Consider the following 22,570-nt stretch of genomic DNA (forward strand, 5'->3'; position numbering starts at 1 on the left):
TAATAAATATATTTTAAATCTACAATAAAAAAAAACAAACCGATCATATGGTTCATTTAAGCACAAATAAGTCTCAAAGACAACCTTATTTTTTTACAGTCTTGACAGAGTTGAGCGGCACATTGAAGGCAAATTGCTGTTTAAAGCAGCAGCAAAATAATCTAGTCTGTCTGTTTAGTTAACTTGGACATATACTGCATAGTTTTCTTGCTGGTGGTTCTGCAGTCTGAGGATTAGGCTGGAGAGGAGGCAAATCTTTACCTCAAACTCTTTTATCATCAAACGCAGCTCCCTCGGTAAACGGTCACTATAAACTAGTTCTTACAAAGATGGAAGAAATGAGTGAGGAAAATTTCCCATTCGCAATTCACCTTCCAAGTGGTGTTTCTACGTATTCACACCAGAAGCATCTCATCAATACATAGTTCAAACCATTTTAATAGGGTACTGAGCAGGACAGCCATGACAATTAGCGATCGGGCAACGTTCAATTTGGTTGATGGTGTCTGGCAGACTACAACCTCAGTTGCAGAAGGATGTACGTACTTTAACTGTTCTAACCACTCTGAATGATCTCAACCCTGTGTTTACGCGAACGAGCGTGACAGCTGAGCTCGATTCAATAAGCACCAAATAAATGCTTAATGCGCGTTACGGTGGAATTGACTGCCCCGATATTCTCTCGTTAATTAATGTATCCGCTCCCATGAGACTCCCGAGAATCAGCAGATACGATACATATTTAACAAATTCTGCAAAGTCTAACCTAGGTCACTTTCATACTCTTATTACATTGAGTTCAAGCTCTAAAGGTTGATGCATCCAATGTACGATAATTTATATTTATAAAATTAAATTCTTTTTTACTTTTTTGTAAATAAACTAAATTATGTTATTACTTAAACACGGCTCATATATTGGATGCAGTAGCTTACAAACTAATTTATTATGTATGTTACAGCCATTGTAAGATGCTCTATTTGATTGAAAAGAGTGGCCGTTGAGTTTCTTATATGATCTTCTCACGAGCTCAACTTTGTACGAACATATTATGGTAAATTCAGTTATTTAAAAGAAATATTTATAGTGATGATTCAAAAGCGCTTAGTGTAAGCCTGTTTGAATTTGAAAAGTGTATTTGATTTCGAATTTGACTTACGGCCGTTCCCAATATACTATCTACAGATAGAGATAAATTACTACCTTCTACTGTCATTAATTACCTGTCAATAATCTGAAGCTGGCCCAATATACCCGATAAGTCATTCTTATCGCCTTATATTGGGACGCGTGAATTGCAATTTCCATACAAACTTTATATCGCTGGTAAGCTTATACGTCGTCCCATTGACAGACAGCGTGTACGAATAAGGTGAGTTACCGTTGATAAGTTTATTGGGACAGAAAAGCCAATGATACTTAAGATTTTTATCTCGAGTAAGAGATAGACTGAATATTGGGAACGGCCGTTAATAGAATTGTTTGCACTTACAATAGCCTTTATAAAGTTGATCTAAGCAAAGACATTTTTAATGATAAGTTCTCTGTTTCTCGGTATAAACTTCGGAAATTGATATGTTGATAGACAAGAATATAATTTGCTGTTCTACAAAAAATATGCATTTAATATTTTTGTTCTGCCGATAATAAAATAAGTTTTGTTATTTTTTTTTTTAATTTAACAATTTAATTTTAATTTTCACTTTCCTTTATTAAAACTTATTATATTGTATATCTTAGTAATAGTTTTTTTGTTGGACAGTTCAAATTTAAAAGTTATTTTAGATATGTAATAGATATTTGCATATGGCAATTGCCTGTTAGTGCAATGATACTTAGATTTATATTAATTTAAAACAATATTTTATGTAATTAGTTAGTTATTGTGTAGGCGATTCAAATAAATAAATAATTAAAAGGTATAAAAAGGCATAAAGGCATAAAACGCATTTATTTTCTCTAAATTGATTCCTTTAGAATTCTTTTTGATGTCATTTCTAATAACTACAAGATACTACTACCGCTTCGGAAACAAATGGTGCTCTGAGAGAGAAGAAACGGCGCAAGAAACTCTCCCAGCATTCTTTTTTTGCGCTCTTTTCAATTAAGTTTTCACTTCAAAAACCACATTTCTCTATATTCGTGCGATATTGGTTCATACTTTGGAAAACTGCATTAACTCATTGCACCTGTTAACGAACTAGATAATAAATAACATTTTTACTATAAAATATATATTAATAATACATTTTATATTTCAGACACAGTTCTCGCACGTGCGGTCGGTAATTGAATATGAACGGAATTCATATCTCGCTTGAGACGTCGAGGACAGTTCTTAATTATTTTATCGTTACAAAATGTCAACTTTGTATTAATCTAGTTGAAGTTAGATTGTTTTTGTGACACAAATTAGTTAACATTGAATTTCCTGTGGTTAAATGACTATATTTTGAGTTAGACCTATAGAAATACATCGGCGAAAATTGCTTTAAGCTCATGCAGTTGTTTTTGCGTGATACGAGTACATAATTTGACCGGTGCATTAAAAGGTTCCCCGGGGTATTAAAAGAATAGGGGCCCAAGGGTAAGAGGCAACTAAGGGCATTTACCAGTGGGAGGCTCTTTTGCACAGGATGCCGGCTAGATTATTGGTAGCACAACGGCGCCTTTTTCTGCCATGAAGCAGTAGGTAGGTAATGGAAGGGCGCCGTAGCCATTCAAATGACTGGGAAAATGAGACTTAACATCTTATGTCTCAAAGTGACGAGCGCAATTGTAGTGCCGCTCAGAATGTTTGGGTTTTCCACAAATCCGGAGCGGCAATGCATTGTAATGTGCAGGGCGTATCAATTACCATCAGCTGAACGTCCTGCTCCACTTGTACCTTATTGTCATAAAAAAATCATACAAACTTTTTTGCTCTGATAAAGACCACCATATTAGTAGCTACAAATCCAATTTTCTACTAACTTTTAAAAGAAACCGTTATTCTCATGAAAAACTTCCACCCCCTTCACCCTACATAATGTTAAAAAAAAATCTGAAAACTGGCAATATTTATTGATCCTTAAAGCCATATTATTAAATTTATTAAGATACTATATTCTTAGAGCAAAGGGTACATATCATTCCCTTTCATCAAATTAACCTTTCGTCTGTTAAAGATAAAACAAAAATCCTTTCTTAGCCTATACTTAGTGCTCCAAGCAAGGAGATCATTCTCGAATATAAGAAACTATTTACAATGGTGTTGGTAAAAAAAACAGTCGATTTCTAGATCTAGAATAACGTGAATGGCTTTGGCCTAACTTAATTTAAAACAAAAGAAAATGTCAGAAGAAGAATGCACAAGAATATTTTTTATGTCTAATATATAAAATTCTCGTGTCATCGTGTTAAACTTTGAACTCCTCCGAAACGGCTTGACCGATTCTCATGAAATTTTGAGTGCATATTGGGTAGGTCTGTGAATCGGACAATCTATTTTTCATTCCCCTGAATGTTAAGGGTGGTCCACACATTTTTTTAAAAATTGTTTGATTATGAGTCAGCATTAAAAAATACATACAACTTCAAATTTTCATTCATCTACGATCAACAGTTACTTTTGTATCGCGTTTGCTCGGTCAGCTAGTTATTAGATATTATTTTTATAATAGTAATCGATAGTCGAAACACGACCAATGTGCAAAAGTAATCACTATAACATAAGGGTTTCAGAAGTAGTATTTTTTGGGTTCCGTAGACAAATTGAAAAAAAACGAAAAATTCTTATAGATTCGTCATGTCTGTCTGTATGTCTGTCCTGCCACAGCCACTTTTCCGAAACTATAAGAACTATACTCATGAAACTAAAACCGCATTAAGTTTTTTTCACAAAAATAGAAATGAACAATCATAAAATTTGGGGATTCCCCATACTTGGAACTGAAACTTAAATGTTTTTTTCATCAAACCCATACGTGTGTTTTCTTTAAATGGACAATGAAAATGTTATGGATAGGTCTTTAAAAATGATATTGGGGTATCTAATTTCATTTTTTTCCAAACTGAATAGTTTGCGCTAGAGACACTTCCAAATTGGCCAAATGAGTCTCTTCCTCCCTATCTTCTTTATAAAATAAGAGAATGATAAAACAAAAAAAAATATGATCTACATTACCATGCAAACTTCCAACGAAAATTGGTTTGAACGAGATCTAGTAAGTAGTTTTCTTTAATACGTCATAAATCGTATTATCAATAACTTAATTTAAAAACAATACACTATTATTAGAACTGATCAAAGTAACAACAAACTACAAGAACTTTTTATAGTATGTTACTTGCTGCTACGGAACCCTTAATCGGCGAGATTGACTCGTACTTGGCCGCTTTTTTATTTCAGTAAATCAAATCATCAAGGTGTACGCGCTTTTTTTGAAGGTACCCATGTCGTATCGTCCCGGAAACACCGCACAAGGAAGCTCATTCCACAGCTTTGTAGTACGTGGAAGAAAGCTCCTTGAAAACCGCGCTGTGGAGGACGGCCAAACATCCAGATGGTGGGGATGATATCCTAACTTGTGGCGTGTCGTGCGAAGGTGGAGTTCGGCGTTAAGGCAGGAATCAGGTTAAACAGCTCTTCGGAACACTCCCCGTGATAAATGCGGTAGAAGACACACAATGAAGCGACGTCTCTACGCAACTTTACATATATTGTTATTAAAATGATTTGTAAAACGATGAAAATGTAAATGTCGATTTAAAAGAGTGACAATGAGTTTCTTGCCATTCTTCTCATAACCCTTAACGAAGTGGCAGTAAATTCAATAATGCAAAATATTTTTTTTGACATTCATAAGTCTCAATTCCATGACCTACGTGAACAAAGTGATTTTGATTTGATTTGATTTGTGTGTGCGTGTGTGTTTTCCTGAGGCACCTCTTATTGTAATGGACCACTCACACACACTATATTGATATGGAATACTGAATCCCGTGCATAAAATTCTTAGTTTCTACCTAACTTAACTTATTTTTTTTTGCTATAATTTGATAATAATAAGTAGTCAAGGAAGCATGTCTGTGCCATGGCACATAGAAATAAATAATCTAGATCTAATTATATGTTAGGTTAATAAATTGTCAGCAAATTAATTAAAAAGAAACTCTGGATAAGTTCTAGAAAGCGTGCTGAGAACATCTTTGTCTGTGGTTTCGTTTCGGAAGATTAATTTCGACTTTTACGTCGGCTATCATCGAAAAGTGTGATTTAGTGCCCATTATACTTAGATGGAGCATGATTGATTTGCTTAACAACCACTTAATACATATTCATCAAGTTATGGCGAGTTACTGGTTATGTATTCTGAATATTTTATTTACTGGTGACTGGTGGAGAGATTTGGAAGACCGAAGGCAATGTCTTATATACCTGCTTGTTACTAAATTTTATTGAATGTTATGTTTGTAGAATTGGTTGGTAATTTAAACGCACATATTTACCAGTGGGAGGCTCCTTTGCACAGGAAGCCGGCTAGATTATGGGTACCATAACGGCGCCTATTTCTGCCGTGAAGCAATAATATGTAAACATTACTGTGTCTTGGTTTGAAGGGTGCCGTAGCTAATGAATTTACTGGGCAAATGAGACTTGACATCTTATGTCTCAAGGTGACGAGCGCAGTTGTAGTGCCTCTCATAATTTTTGGGTTTTTCAATAATCCTGAGCGGCACTGAATTATAATGGGCAGGCTGCATCAATTACCATCAGCTGGACGTCCTGCTCGTCTCTTCCCTGATTTTCATAAAAAAATAATACTATGTTATTTATTGAAAATGCCAATTTACCTATTTTAGATAATATCAATGCATATACTTGATATAGGATGCATAGACTTGACATCTTATGTCTCAAGGTGACGAGCGTAATTGTAGTGCAGTTCAGAATTTTTGGTATTTTCAAGAATCTTGATCGGCACTGCATTGTAATGGGCAGGGCGTATCATCAGTTGAACGTCCTGCTCGGCTGGTACATAAAATAATCAACATTTACAGCTTCATCGTTTTATAAATCATTTTACTTACATTAAGTATATAATATAAATTTAAAGTGTCTCAAAAGTCAAATATATATATATATAATACCTTAAGTATAGTAAGCAAAATATTTTAAGTTTTCGGTGACTCAAAACCTTAAGTATTTTTGATCTTATTTACTTTAAATCATGAAATTTGGCAAGGAATCTAACACTTGTGAAGGGAAAAATATTGATATTAAAAGTAAAAAAAAAACTTTATTTTTTAACTTATCTCATATCTTTATCATTATCTTCTGATAAGAATTTTATAAAACAAAAGTCCAATAAACTTTATCCAAATAGGCTTAAAGTAAGCGCTTTTGAATCGTTATATTTTTTTTTTGAATTACTGAATCTACCATTATGTTCGGAAAAAGAAGAGCTCGCTAGAAGAACATACAGGAAACCCAACGGCCACTCTTTTCAATCAAATAGAGTATTTTACAATGGCTATAATATACAAAACAAATTAGCTTGTAAGGTGCTGCATCCAATATATGAATCGTGTTTAAATAATATCAAATATTTCATAAAAAGTAATAAAGAATATTACAAATATAAATTATCGTATATTGGAGGCATCAACCTTTAGAGCTTGAATTCATTGTTTGTGTAAGGATGCTTCGTGAACATGACGTTCATGATTACTGCCAATCGATATTCATTCTTCGATTCTTTGATTTTAAATTGCATAATACAAAGATGCATTTCCGACGATTGTCTTTAAGTATTATTACTATCATAGTTATAATATCTCTGTTTATTAATATCGTACTATTCATGATATTAAGTACTATTGACAAAATGTAAGCCCGACTCACCTTCAGTCATAATAAACAAGTAGGTTGAAATTCGCTTGAACATACATTTCCTAAGTAAATGTTATCATTTTATAGACACTGACAGTGTACCAATTGTCATACTATCTTTTTCGTTTAAATATAAACCTAAATGTTTTATGATATTATGAAGGTATTATGTTTGTATGGTCTAAACATGTACAAATGTCAGTCAACTGCACACGAATGGCTCCTTTTGCAAGACTACTGCCACAAACAGAGACTTCTGGAGGTCTTGGATAGTTAGCACACCTATAAACCGTGAACACCCTATCGTACCCATGTTTGTACATACACCCTCACTCTCTCTCTCTCTCACACACACATACACATACACACACACACCAAAAAGCGATCCACGACCAAAACTTATGTATCCCCTGTATTTTTAAGTTTTCGCTATATTGTAATATTGGTTGTTGGTAAGAAATAAAAGTTATTATTAAATTTAGAGTAATTCACAAACACACACACACACACACACTCACACATACACACACACACACACACACACACTCTCACCAAACCCCACACGCACAAATATCATAACTTATTATAAATATTGTAACTCCGTTATTAGATGTAAGTCCAACAAAATAGTATTATTATAACCTAATTTAAGTTCTGTGGATTTTCTGATGCTTTAAATAAATAAATAAATAAATTATTATTATTATTGTAAAAGAATTATCAGCAAAGTGGGTCATGTACATAAACTTAGTACAGTAGCGTAATAGACAAACACTCTCCTCATTACGGCGAGCTTAAATTTAAAATGTTCATGTGTGCTAGTTTTACAGATGTGTTAGTGAGTTGGTGAAGAGTGTAGTATTTTACTTTTGGTCAACCCTAAATATTTATAAACGGCATCATATTCACGTATACAATATTTTATTATCTATCACATATTTTCTTAAATTAATCTTGAGTGTTGAGTGTTTATTTAGTATTTATGTACATAGGTATGTTCTACGAACATAAAGATCAAGAAAGTGGTAGGCATTGAAAATTCAGTATTTACCTGTGAAATGTTTCTTAAGTTGGATTGATACTATATGTAACAACACAATTTAATACAGAACACGACACCATTATATTTTTAATAAATCTCCGTTGCGAGACAGAACAATAAAGAAAAAAACACTAAAATTAAAACGCGGTCCAATTTGACAGGAGACTAATGGACACTAAATTGTTTCAAAACGGTTTCATGGTCTTCATCTATTCCGTTTCTTTCAGGGTTCGTCCATTACGTTACTAAGTTTATGGTCTTGTTTCAATTTGGCGATAGTACTTATCTGAAAAAACTTTATTTTATTTTTATTTATTGTACCACAAGTTTGTTATATGGTGAATGCTCACCATTACAATAATATCAATTGCAAAGTACATTGTGCTATGAATAAACTTTTTTACTAACTTGTTATAAAGTATACATCGTTAATTTTATTGTCATATTTATGTACAGGGTGTGTGGATTGATACATCTACCCAATTAATCTTATTTTTTTAATTCGTCTGTTTATTGCTTCGCTTCACATTGATTGTAATTATAGGATTTCTAAAAGAAGTTCTACATATATATTTAAAATGTGGTAATGAGTTTCTTACCGAAGTGCAAGTAAGCGGTAAAATTATAAAAATTGATATTTATAAGTATAATTTTTTGATCTAATTGAATAAATCTGATTTGATTTGATTGTCTGGCAACTTGCTTTGATGCCTGAAATACTCATCATGAGATTTGAATTTCACAATGAGTCCAAAGATATTTAAATAAAAGGGTGGTCATTAAACAAATTTTCACGCAAATTTTTGATTCCAAGTTTATTTATAATCCATAGAATATTTGAAAATCATGTTTGTGTTCACCTACAACTCTAGAACCGTTAGTCCAATTGTTAGATCAATGTGGAAATGACAGTGGTGGATAGAAGTGACCACTAAAATAATATTTTCTAACTACCCTCATCTTGTCGAAGTGACAGCTGTCAACGCCCACCGAGTTGTGCGAGCGACACACACACGAGTCGTGAGTCCGTGTCCGACCACTGCGAAGAAGAGGTGGTGTCACTTTGCTCTCTCTAAACCCCCTTGTTCTATTGTTGCGTCTTACCTAACGGTTTCAAATCATAAGTCTCCTTTTAACGTCCGTGACGAACTTCTATAACTGAGCTACGTGTGACGTGCATAGAACTGGATGTTAAGGTGCTGGATCCGTGACAGGAAGAGGCGAGGAAATTCAAGGTTTCAAGTGGTCACTATTTTATCTTAGGCCTGATTTTGCACATTTAGGTAGGGATCTAAGAGCACTCACATGAATTCCTCAATTATAAAATAATCAAATACAGTCCATTTATATAAATATTTATATCAAATTACCAGCGCTAGTTGTAATACATACGCAACACCAAATAATTGTAATGATATAAATATATATAAAGATAAAAATATTTTTTTTATATCCCGTCAAATTTTTCTGATATTGTTAGTCGTTTGTTTTAATTATTTGTTTAATCCTTATCTGCGTATTTATTTTGTAATATACTGTAGTAGGTAAATATCTCACTGTCCGTGACTTCACTTGTTAAGGCTCCCACTGAAAATCAGCGCTGCAGCTTGCTGCAGCATGATGCTTAGTGGAAGACCTATTAGTACGAGAGCTAGCAACGTCAGGAAAACAAGCATTTCAGGTAGGCCAGTTTTTAGATATCCTATCTCTCTCACTCTTCCGGACGTCATATGGACTATCTGGCTGGCGGTAGTGGTTGCGTTCATCAGTGCGCATCCTACCTGCACAGGTAAAATATTGACTTTTTAAATCATTTTAAGAAGTTTTAATTTTTTATTATTTTTATTGAACTTTCCACAATGGAAATCTAATATTGCCAGACATTTTTATTGCTGTTTAAACTGTTCCAGACGCTAATTTCGATTTAAAAAAAAAATTTTTCAAAATAATTCAGTATGGCTGATTTTTTTTTGTAAATCTATCTATCTAAAAATCGCGGCAAAGCGGTAGGATGCGCACTGATGAACGCAACCCCTACCGCCAGCCAGATAGTCCATATGACGTCCGGAAGAGTGAGAGAGATAGGATATCTAAAAACTGGCCTACCTGAAATTCTCTCTCAAAAACGTTGCTAGCTCTTAGACGATATATTTCGTTACACGAGACACTATATTTAGTATATATCTTTCTTTTTTTTATACTTATCAGTGTAATTATGTAGATTAGTTTAATTAGTCTTAAGGTTTATTGTAGAGTTCATTGTAGAGTAGTGAATAAATAAAAAAAAATCTTTCTTTCTTAATGATATTTTGCACAATTGTTAGGGATGACTTGAGCACTTCGAAAAATGAAATGAAAAGATAAAAATCACTGCCATGCAGTGATTTTTATCTTTTGAACCAAGGGTCGAATTGTTATATAATCAACTAATATGGTTATACTGTAACAATATTTACGTAACAAAACAAATGTATCGTACTTCAGAAATGGAAAAGCAATAACAGCGATAAGTTTTAGGCCAATTATCAACGTAAAATGACATAAAACGATTCAATTAAACTAGATAATATATTAAATAAATCACTTTAAAATCAATGTTGACATTACTTTTGTAAAATTTGGGCTAACTATATAATTAAGTACAAATAAAAGTAATTTATACCTCAATACGCTTACATTTAATAAATATGTTAATACTATTAGCTTTTTCAGTGTGTAAAATATTCTTTTTACGTTTTTGCTTCTGTATACTTATCTGTTATCTGATAGATCGTTTTGTTATGACGATTTATCAGTAATGTAAGTAATAAATACTATTTTACATCAGTTTTTCTCAAAATGGTTCTCTAATAATAAAGTTAAAGTTATTAGCCTTGTTTTTTGAGGTTATACATATTTTTGGCGCATTAGGGAATAATTATCAGAGTGATTTTTCCGATGCGCGCGCACACCGTCACGAAAATTCACAACATGACGTTAGCTGGTCAACAAGACCATTTATATCATACTTCATGCCTCTTGTAACTCATATATCTACAGAACCATAGCCAATTTATAAAAATAATTTAATGACATTTAATTACACGATGTTTAACTAAGTTATACGATATAATAATATTTTCATTGGTTTTATTTAATACCTTCTTTGTAACGATATTGTTTTTTCTACAAACATTTTTTTTTAAGGATTTTTGTTGTATTACGCCAGAGAAAAGTAACTTCTTGTGTGCGTACATCAATCACTCTTTTTTTTTATAAGAGTTCAGTTTTTTTTCTTTAATTTTTTCTTTTTTTGTTAAGCATTTTAAAACACAGATTTTTAATATCAAACAGCGAATGATGTGTGCTTCGTGTAATTGGTCATACAAAAATATATAAATTAGATTTAAGTATATTCTAAATGTAAAATAAGTATACTGTAGGAGATCCGTATGAATAAATATTTCTTATGCCAATATGGGACGTGACGAGCAGGACGTTCAGCTGATTGTCAAAGATACGCCCTGCCCTTTTTAATGTAGTGCCGCTCAGGATTCAGGAATAACCCAATAATTCTGGGTGGCACTACAATTGCGCTCGTCACCTTTGAGACGTAATATGTTAAATCTCATTTGCCCAGTAATTTCACAAGCTACGCTGCCCTTCAGACCGAAACACAATAATTCTTACACATTACTGCTTCACAGCAAAAAGAAGCACCTTTGTGATACCCATAATCTAGCCGGCATTTACATTCTTGGGCCTGGGACTTCCCTATTCTTTTTATGCCCGCAGTATGTAGTTAATACGCAGTAATTAGGGCGACTAGTAGTATTCTTTAGTTCCATAGTATTATGGTATATTGCTATGGGGCAACGCTGCCGATATTAATACAATATTTTTGCTGCACAAAAGGGCTATTCGTAACCTAGGTCGGACCTAGGTTATAAATAGCGCGAATAGCCATGAATCATTGAGAGCAAAATTCAAAGAAAATAACATCTTGACTGTTGCTTCTGAATATATTATTGATAATGTAATGTATTTTCATAGGCACATAAGTGAATTTGCTAGAAACTGTCATAACCATAACACTAGGAACAGACATAAGCTTATAATGCCTACTACTCGACTTAGTCGAGTTAGTAAGTCTTTTGTGTGGCGATGTTTATGCTTTTACAACAAGAACCAACAAAATGTTCAAAACAAAAGTATAACGATATTCAAAATAATTGTTAAAAAACGTTTGTGTTATAAAGACTGAAAAAATATAAATGACTTTCTTAATGATACCACAGATTAGGAATGGAGCGACCGCCCTCAGGCTATTAAACAATAAGTTTAATTGTACAATATTACTTTGTGGACATATTTTTTGATTTTGTGACATATTTGATGAGTTTGTTGTGCCCATTCTTCTCAAGCCTTCATTCATTTTGGAATGAGTGGTAGTTTTTTAGACTTTCAATAAGTGATGTTACATCCTATTTTAAATTTGAATATTTGAATTTGAATATGAATTGCACTAGATACCTTGCCCTTCACAATGAAAAATATTAATGTTAATGCATTACTGCTTGACGCATCTCGCCAGCAACTGTGCAAAAAAGCTTCTCTCTAGTAAAGGACTGCAAGTCCATCAAAGACCATAAGACTATTAAAGACCATAAGAATATAAAAACCATAGGTCTAAAAGAGACCATAAGACTATTAAAGACCATAAGAATATAAAAACCATAGGACTATAAGAGACCATAAGACTATTAAAGACCATAAGCTGTTCATAAAAAAAAACATAAAACAATTTCTTAGGGTACCTTAAAGGAAAACTGGCCTTCATAGTAAGAGTCAAATTTCGTAACTGAATTATGAATCAATAATACTACTAATTTACTATTTGACATTATAGTTCACGATATATGATTGCTTTTTGCTTAACCGAAAAATTTCATTTAATTTACTATCTCAGCTGAAATTTTGGAAAAGGAGTTAGTTTCGACAACAATGCATTTTCACGATAATGTGAAACTGTATTGACTACCAGGATTGGCACTACATAAGAACATACTAAAAAACAGTACGGATAATTAATTTTGTACAAGGATTTTATTTATTTGTCAGCAAGACATGGCTACTGCCTACAAGTTATGCGCTCATCGACCCCAACTGGCGCACGCTATAAATAAATATAAATATATACAGGATGTCCCAAAGTTATGAGACATGAAGGGAAAGTACCTTAAATATCGTAGATACTTATTTTACTGAAAGAAGACTTTGTTATTTTTAAGAGTTAGGAATTCTGCATTCAAAAGATTTTCTAAAAATTACTTGCCTCGTCTGGGTACTTTTATAATATGTAGATATGAGAAAGTAGTCAATTAAGTAAGTATTTTTTTGTAAATTAATTAATTAAATGCTCAAAATGTGATCCCTCCTGTCTTACGCAAATCGCCAATCTTTTTAATGAGTCCGCTGCCTTTTGATTTTCTTATCATTTTATGGCAAATACTCTATATGATATGGCACAACTATGCTATAAAGTATTTTAATTATGAAGTGGGTATTTATTTAGGAATAATCAATGCTATCTATGGAATCATAATATCTCTACTTTTCGAACGTCGTCGTCGGCAATAAATGACTTTCTTGAAATTTGACTCAAACATTTTTCGTTGCTCCTTTCTTTTAAAATACTTGCCTCTATGTTACTTAAGAAGAGTTATTAGTTTTTGGTCATTCTTTCGATTGGCATCATAAAAGGGTAGGGGTGTTTTTTTTACATTTAAGTTGGTTTGAGTCCCAGACGAGGCAAGTATTTTTTAGAAAATCTTTGAATGCAGAATAACTTACTTTTAAAAATAACATAAAGTCTTCTTTCAGTAAAATACCCTATCTACGATATTTAAGGTACTTTCCCTTCATGTCCCATAACTTTGGGACGCCCTGTATAATTTATAGTTAGACGCCTTTTGGATGGGTGAAATTATATGATGAGTGATTAATATATGATTGAAACTAAGTTTTAAAAATATTTTAAATATTATCTGATTTTACAACTGCCATTTTTTTTAAAAACAGGTATCTTATATTTTGTTTAATAAAATAATGAAATGTTTGTAGCACTAATTAGAAGGGGCAAAAATTTGAACATAAATTAAATTATTTTCAAAAGCGTTGATTTAATTGAATTTGTCCGTGACTGACGGGACAGTTGATCAGAATTCTTTTTTATTTAAACATTATGAATACTTTTGATTCCGCTCTATCACAATCCTTTAAAATATTTTACAAAATAGTTTCCAGAGATCAGATAATCAGATAAGATCCACAGATAACTCAAGTTATTTTTAAGATTTAGCGACCCATCGCAATATCATAGTTATTTCACTGAAGCGACGGGCGCGTACGACATTGAATAAAAAATTCGATATTTGAGTGAATTCTTATATTTAATTTATTAACTATTTAACAAGCTACAAATAGCATTATTTGTTATATTTTTAGCTGTTAAATTTAACATAACTATATCAAACATTGTTTCATAGTCCCAGTTTAATATCAATAGGCTTGAAGCAGATTTTAATTTACTTAAGTCGTTTACGTGACATAAATTTACGTTTACAGACATTTAATTTACTATTTAGTTGGAAGACATTTTATTTAATGTTTTCGTTTAAGTAGCATCAATTTACGTAGAGACATTTTGTGTTACATTTAGAGACATTTTATTTCTATCGACGTTTACAGACATTTATATTACTATTTTCTTTGATTAACGCGAGTGTTACACATTTACAATAAAAAGTCTGAAATTGAGATCTGATAAGGTCTTCAAATGTCAGGCTAACTAAAATAAGAATAGAAATTTAACTGTTACAAAGTTTTAAAGTTACAATTACACGCGTTTTAATCCTTTAAAGAAGTGTTTTATTTAAATTACTGTTTTCACTTATGTCACGTCTTAATGATATTTTATTTAATGTTATGTTAAAAGACATTTAATTAATGTTTTCGTTTACGGTAGCATTCATTTACATTAAGAGACATTTTATTTACTGTTACATTTTCAGAAATTTAATTTACTATTTTCATTTGCAGACATGTAAATAATTGTTTCCATACGTGAAAGTAGTTTAATTTAATAGATATATTATTTAATGTTACGTTTACAGCCATAATTTAATTTAGTGTTATCGTTTTATGTGATATATATAAACTTAACACATATAAATAATAACTCTTTTTAACTTATGATCTATATATATAGAATGAAAATGGTCTTTGTTTGAGGCTCAATCACGCCTAAACCACTGATCGTATCGACATGAAACTACCACCATTCGATGCGAAATTTATCCTTTTTTCTCCATTTTTATATTGTATTTGTAATAAGATTAGTAAAATTTATTTTATTTCCTTTTAAAATTCGCCCGGGAACAGCTAGTTTTATTATATGTAGAGACTTTAATATTTTAACCATCACAGCTTTAACTAAATGAATTTATTTACGGTACTTGTACCAGAAAATGATTTAACCTTTTTTTTGTCAGTTCTGTTTTGCGTATATTCTGTATTTTTGTCTGTCATTGTTAAATAGCTCATGTTATAATGTATTAAATATGATAGGGCAGATTGAAGGCAACTTATATATCGGAAAATAAAATAGCATGCCGGTTATAAATCACTTATAGAATAAATAATGTCAAGACCCAAACAAAGCAATCTCGCTGGTAAAAACTCAAGTAAATTGTAAATTTTTGACAATTTTTAGATGATGTCATAACTTTAACTGTGAACCGTAACCGTCCAATCTTGGCCTGTTAAAGCTATTGTTATTGTTTTATAGCTAAAAAGTGACCTGTCACAAGTTTCAAATAAATACCAATTCGATTTGTCTTGATATTAGACTTTTTATATGCCAAAGAACACGATGGTGCAACTCTTTCCGCAGTCTATGTTAAAGTCAGCGTTACTGTTAATGTTAAATTTTACTTAAACATTAACTATAACAGCCTTACTGTTTGTATTTGATTGTTTCAATTCATGGGTAGCTGATTACGGCAGCAGAATAAGGTGATACTCTTATCACCTCATACAAGGAGCTCTACCTTTGGTGCGGGATTTGGACTCTATTTAAATGTACGGGATCCCATTGCCAATTGTAGAAGGATGTAATAAAAAACCTTTAGTAAGGGTTTTGAGGGCATAAACTGATGTTTCCTTCAACAACAATTAAACTTTCTTATGAGCTTCCTAGCGCGGTATTTCTAGGACGATACGACATGGACACCCTCTAATAAAACTTTTCTGAAAAGAATGTAGGCGGCGGAAAAAAATAAAAGTTATTTCAATTGTGTTAATCAAAAGTGGAATTCAAAGTAAAATAAACTTTATACAAAAAGGCTTGCTTTTAAATCGTCACTATAAATATTTATTATAAATAACTAATTAAAATTTTTGTATTATAAAGAGTATGTTTGGAAAATGTATATAGCTCCTGAGAAGAACATACACGAAACTCAACGGCCACTCTTTTCAATCAATGGAATATTTTACAATAACTGTAATATACAAAACAAATTAGTTTGTAAGGTGCTGCATCCAATATAATATAAATCATGTTCAAAGCTAAAAGCATTTCAAATATTAAATTATTTATTTAATTATTATTATAAAAAGTAATTAAAAATATACTTAAGTATGGGCGTATAATAGTCACAATAACGTGACACTCCTTTGCATTACGAATTTAAGAAAAGCTTAATAAAATATCAATTCAATACCAATGATTTAATTCGACCCATTTAAGTATAATATACCGGATATGAAAATGTAAGAAGATCTACTGTTGATTAACAATCTAAGTTAAGAAATGCCTTTTGTATTTTGAAATATTAGATATAAAAGGCATTTTTTTCTCAAAATTGATTCCTTTAAAGTTCTTTTTGATATCATTTTTTTAATTTACTAAACACTACTACCGCTTCGACATAATAAGAGCATTAGCAATCAAAAAGCAAACGCAAACAAAGGATGTTTCTGTTATAATAAGGAAACTAAAATGGAAGTGAACGGGGCATATTATAAGAGGACGAAAGAAATGGTGTAAAACTATAAAGAACTGGTATCCGAGAGACAGAAAAAGAAACCGAGGTAGACCATTTAGGAGATGGATGGACGAGATAAAAGCAGTTGCCGGTAGTACATGGACTAGAACAGCTGAAAACAGGAGTCAGTGGAGGCAGTTGGAGTAGGCCTATGTCTATAATAGACAAACAGACAAAACCCATAATTATTCAACTTATTAAAAAAAATGTATATATATAATTTATGAAGAAAAATACTGTCAAATTTAAATAATAATAATACACGTAAAATTAGATTAAGTATTTTGTCTGAATAAAGGCTATTTTATTTTATTACTACCGCTTCGGAAAGACATGGCGCTCTGAGAGAGAAGACGCGGCGCAAGAAACTCTCCCAACATTATTTTTATTTATATAATATGAAGTCTTAACGAACAAAAAACAAACCTAGATTAAATGTTATGAGTATCATCACATATAAGCGTTAATTCCACTAAGATCTGTCGTCAACCAATTCGACACGTGTTTTTTTTATGACAATAAGCGACGAGACGAACAGGACGTTCAGCTGGTGGTAATTGATACGCCCTGCCCATTACAAAGCAGTGCTGCTCAGGATTCTTGAAAAAATCAAAAATTCTGAGCGGCACTACAAATACGCTCGCCTCCTTGAGACATAAGATGTTACGTCCTATTTGTTTCGCCTTCGTTCGCTTTTCTACACGAGGGATCCTCAGGAGATGTTGACGGTTGTTGGTTGGAGACAAATCTTATCGGAATTAACCTTAAGATAACATATAACATATAGAAACTTATGGATTTCCGCAAAATAGCGCATTATTCAATAAATTTAAAAATATAACGCTACAAAATAGCAATACCCTATTAATAAGGTAAAAATTATATAAAGGGCGTTTGAAAATAAATGTAATTCCCATAACTTATAGTGTACTTAAGCATGTAGAATATGATTGTGTTATGAACAATCTTTCATGGCTTGTCATGACAACTATTATTCACTAGCTCTAAGAAAGGGTGAGAAAGGTCTCCCATGGGAGCTATTCCATTCTGTAGCTTGTCGAGCTGTACCAGAAAAAACCAACTGCATAACTCTATATCAATGGCCAGGATCCAGAGAAAACAGCACTAGGAGAGAGACAAAGAGACACAAATTTCTCAGAGGCTTTGATAAAAATACTCTGTGAAGCTGCCTTAAAGCTGCTTTAAACACAGACCAGATAAAAGTTCAATACAGAATAATTACTGGGTACTGCAGACCAGTAAAAGGCTCCTTTGCACAGGATGCCGGCTATATTTGTGGTACCACAACGGCGCCTATTTCTGCCGTGAAGCAGTAACGTGTAAGTGTGCCGTAGCATATATGACTTAACATCTTATGTCTCCATGTGACGAGTGCAATTGTAGAGCCGCTTAGAATTTTTGGACTTTTCACTGTAATAGACTGCATTGTAATGGACAAGGCGTATCAATTACCATCAGCTGAAATTCCAGCTCATCCCGTCTCTTATTGTCATAAAAAGAGCTAAATAATTACCCATATAGCAAAGGATGACAACTTCAGATAGAGATTCTGATTGAAATATCATGTCACATCATGAGCGAATGCTTTGCCCTCCACAGTATAAGAAGCCAGCATCAAGAAGACTATGAACCCTTAATGGATTTAATGAACTCTCCGACGGATATTATCAGCTGCATAAGAGAAGTTGGTGTACGAAAGGTAATTTTTTTATGATAAAAAATAGAGTGATGAGTAATTCTTTCACCTCATGATAAGTTTGAGTTTTATTAATAAAGTTTTCTTTCGTTCATTCAATCATAAGTGATAAGCTCTCCCATTACAATACAATGCTGCTGAGTTTCTTTTTTATGGAAGAGGACGACAAATAACGTACGGTTCGGCTGATGTTAAGTGATCACCGCCACAAACGTACTCTTGCAACACCAGAGAAATCACAGGACTGTTACAGGCCTTTTAAATGACAAGGGAAAATTACAAAATATAGGCAGGCACCGACATTAAGGTCAAGTAAAATGATAAGTTTCTAAGCCTAATAACCTAACTAATTACGGCGCCCTGCAAACCGAAAAGTAAATAGTGGTTTCCCGCTGTTCGGCGATCCAGCGGGCATCCGATCCTAAAAAGCCTCCCACTTTCAAATTGGACTTAAATTCCAGTTTTCTAGCTTATCTTCTTTTTCTTTCTATCTTTCTTCCATCGAAGCTGTTTTAAGGCCTATCAATTAATAAAACTGATTCGATAACAGGTTATTTCTTCTTCATAGTCAACACAAATTACAATAAATACCAGGAATATAGAGCCTCCATTTGAATAAAACGACGTAGGATGTTACAGTACTAAAACACTATGAACTCTACTATAGTTTCAATTAAAATGTTCATTCGAAAACCATGCTTACTGCACCTAAAAATTTTCTTAGGTTAAAAAGGTAAACATTCATAAAAACCTTCAATTTTCCCGACGTAATTACCTTCACAATATCACAAAACACACCACTGCACTCTAGTCAAATATCAAAAAAAAACCTTATACACAAGTACTACCACAATAAGAACCGGTTTTTGGTTTTTTATCGCATTTTTTCGACACAGAGACGCGACATCCCCGCACGAAGCCTTCGCGACTACTAAAAACCAAGTGGAAAATGTCATGGGCGGGAAATATTGGAACGAGAGACACATACGATGTTGTGTGTTTTAGAGCGAGTGGGGAAATAAATGTGTGGGCGTAGGGGAATGGGTGTGGCCAAAGTTCATATGATATAGTATATGTATATGTTCAGCTTTTTGCTATCGAGTGCATTGTCTTAATGTTTTTTGATCGCATTGGACTATAGTGATTTATATATAGAATTAATTTCAGCGAATTTTAATCTGAGCCTTGGGTGGAAGAGATTGCTTTGTATCTTTTCAAATGCCCATTTTCATGTTAACAAAATTTATGAATCCGTTGGTTTTGTAACTGTCTGTCTATTTAGCTTTGGGCTGAAGATTTGCTAACCCTTAGGGTGCCAGGCAATTTTGATATCATGTGATTGTGATTTTCCGAGTGTTATAAAGGCTTTATCAATAAATTCCGACAGTACACTGAATGACTCCACTAATATGATGATGCAGAGTGCATATGCACATTTCGGCTTCAGCTTTTGAATCCTCCTCTGCTAGAACTAAATGTAAAAGTAAAAATCTATTCCATGGCGTATATTTCACTTATTTTTTCAATAATGCCTTTATTCAAATAAAATTTGAAAACAAAATTTTATGAACAATGCGGTACTCGAATCCATGACCTCCGGCGTTCCGTGCCTATATTGATAAAAAATTTATGATATCGCCTCAAGGTAACGGGCGTAGAGCGATATGTTAGAGGTGATATCACGGTATGCATAGCCTTAGCTGTATTTTATTTTAATAATTAATTTTTTAAACTTACCGGGACCCATACAGGACTCCTAGGTTACAATTCAAGGTCATAAAAATTTTTCTATGTGTGACTTGTATATAGCAAATTTTATAATTTGATATGATGATCAAAGTGGTGTATCTATCCTAAGATTTGTTTTACATGTGAAGATTGAGACGACCTTTTTAGCCTTTTACGGATTTGCCATGCGGGCGCCGGATCCATTATCCGAACAGTGCTTGAAATGAAAAAGCTCATGGTCGCTCAGAGGGCAATGCAGAGGGCTATGCTCGGAGTTTCCCTGAGGTATTGAATCAAAAATTATCCGTAGGAGAACCAAAGTCACCGACAGCCCAAATGAGTGCGAAACTGAAGTGGCAGTGGGCTGGGCACATAGTTTGACGGCCGATAACCATAGATGGCCGTTGAGGCAGTAAAGTCGGAACACGCAGTGTTGGCAGGCCGATGGACCGACAATCTGGCCAAGATCGCCGGAATACGTTGGATGAAAGCAGCGCAGGACTGAACGTCGTGGAAATCTTTGGGAGAGGCCTTTGTCCAGCAGTGGACGTCTTCCGGCTGATGATTATGTGATTGACTTTTTGAGCCATCAGACGCGGTCTAGTACCGGACCATATTCGATGGTATGTCGCATTGTCTGGTTATATACCTGCTGACTTTATATATATATTTTAATGGCAATAAGGGACGAGATGAGCAGGACGTTAAGCTGATGGTAACAGCTCTGCCCATTTCAATGCACTACCGCTCAGGAATCATGAAAACCCCATAAAATCTAAGCGGCACTACAATTGCGCTCGTCACCTTGAGACATAAGATGTTAAGTCTCATTTGCCAAGTAATTTCACTAGCTACGGCACCCTTTAGTCCGAAATACAATAATACTTACACATTACTGCTTCACGGCAGAAAAAGGCACTGTCACGCACGTACCCATAATCTAGCCGGCATCCTGTCAAATCTCAACCAAACTTAGATTTGGAATACAATTCGGGCCGATTCGGACCGGTAGATTTATAGAAATCTCAAAAAAAATATTGATTTTGCCCCGTTTTTCGAAAATCGAGTTTCACTCAGATATCGACGTTTTAAGATGGTGCCTGTTTGTATGACATTGTGTGTGTCTTGCCATTCGAGAGGGCTATACCAAACTGAGATTTTTAATACAATTTAGACCGGTAGATTTTTGAGAAATCTCAAAACAACTATGAAAAAAAAATTATTGTGTTTTTTGGAATACTTTTTAAACAGCTTCACCGATCGACTTAAAACGGCGTGGAGATTAGTTTATTCATTCAAAAGTATTTGCGGTTTCAAAATTTATAAAATAAGGCTTTACTCGTATTTAACCTTTACCAGACTTTTGGCTCAAAAGATAGTACGGCTAACTCGTTGAGCTCAACGAACCCAAAATAGCATAAATATATATTTCAGTCCTAAGTACAATTTGAAGAGTTTAGGTATGGAATTAGCGGGAAGTTGCAGGGATGGCCTTTAGAGTCAACCGTTTTCCTAATTTTTTTAATTAATTCGTCCACTCGCTCTTGAATCAAAAGTCGTGGCAGACACACAGACGATGTGATTCTATGCGCTTTCAAAATCCAAATTTTTCTTTCCTGACCAATACGTACATACTAAATTAAGTTAACCTTGGCAAAATTAGTTAAAAGTGCAGACTTATTGCATGAAGCGCAGCTTTACAATAATTTTATCGATAATTATCCAAATTTTGTGAGTTTTGTTTAGTGTAAATCAAGTCTTGTACCAAAATTCGGCGAGTCAACATCTTCTGAGGATGCCTTGTGTAGAAGCGAAACACGTGTCGAATTGATTAAAGACAAATTGTAGGGGAATTTTCACTTAAAAAAACTAACAATTTTTTTTATATTTGAGCCTTATCTTATTATTTTAGATAACGGCTGAACAATTGCTGAGCTAGATTATAACAGTGTTTACCTTAAAAGCTCTCATGATATGTATTATGTACCTTCATTAGCAATAAATTGTATGACTGGATCCCTTTAGTAAAATAACTATTGACGGTTTTTACTTCTAAGTCCACGAATATATTACTCTGTGAACTGACTTTACATAGAAAGTCCAACCCTGTCATTGTAAGC

The 22,570-nt window shown here is 33.3% G+C and overlaps 1 protein-coding gene across 4 annotated transcripts in view; it reads right to left on the minus strand.

Moving 5' to 3' along the window:
* Positions 1-19,642, minus strand: part of LOC126970153 (zinc finger protein rotund) — a 244,507-nt gene extending 224,865 nt beyond the window's left edge. For 3 of the 4 annotated variants that reach the window (XM_050815920.1, XM_050815921.1, XM_050815918.1), the window contains exon 1: positions 19,474-19,642. The gene's annotated coding sequence lies outside the window, so the exon portion shown is untranslated. The remainder of the gene's footprint in view (positions 1-19,473) is intronic. The other variant, XM_050815919.1, reaches the window with a different exon arrangement.
* Between the last annotated feature and the right edge of the window lie 2,928 nt (positions 19,643-22,570).

This window comes from Leptidea sinapis, chromosome 20 (genome assembly GCF_905404315.1).
Source record: "Leptidea sinapis chromosome 20, ilLepSina1.1, whole genome shotgun sequence".
Taxonomy (NCBI): Eukaryota; Metazoa; Arthropoda; class Insecta; order Lepidoptera; family Pieridae; genus Leptidea; species Leptidea sinapis.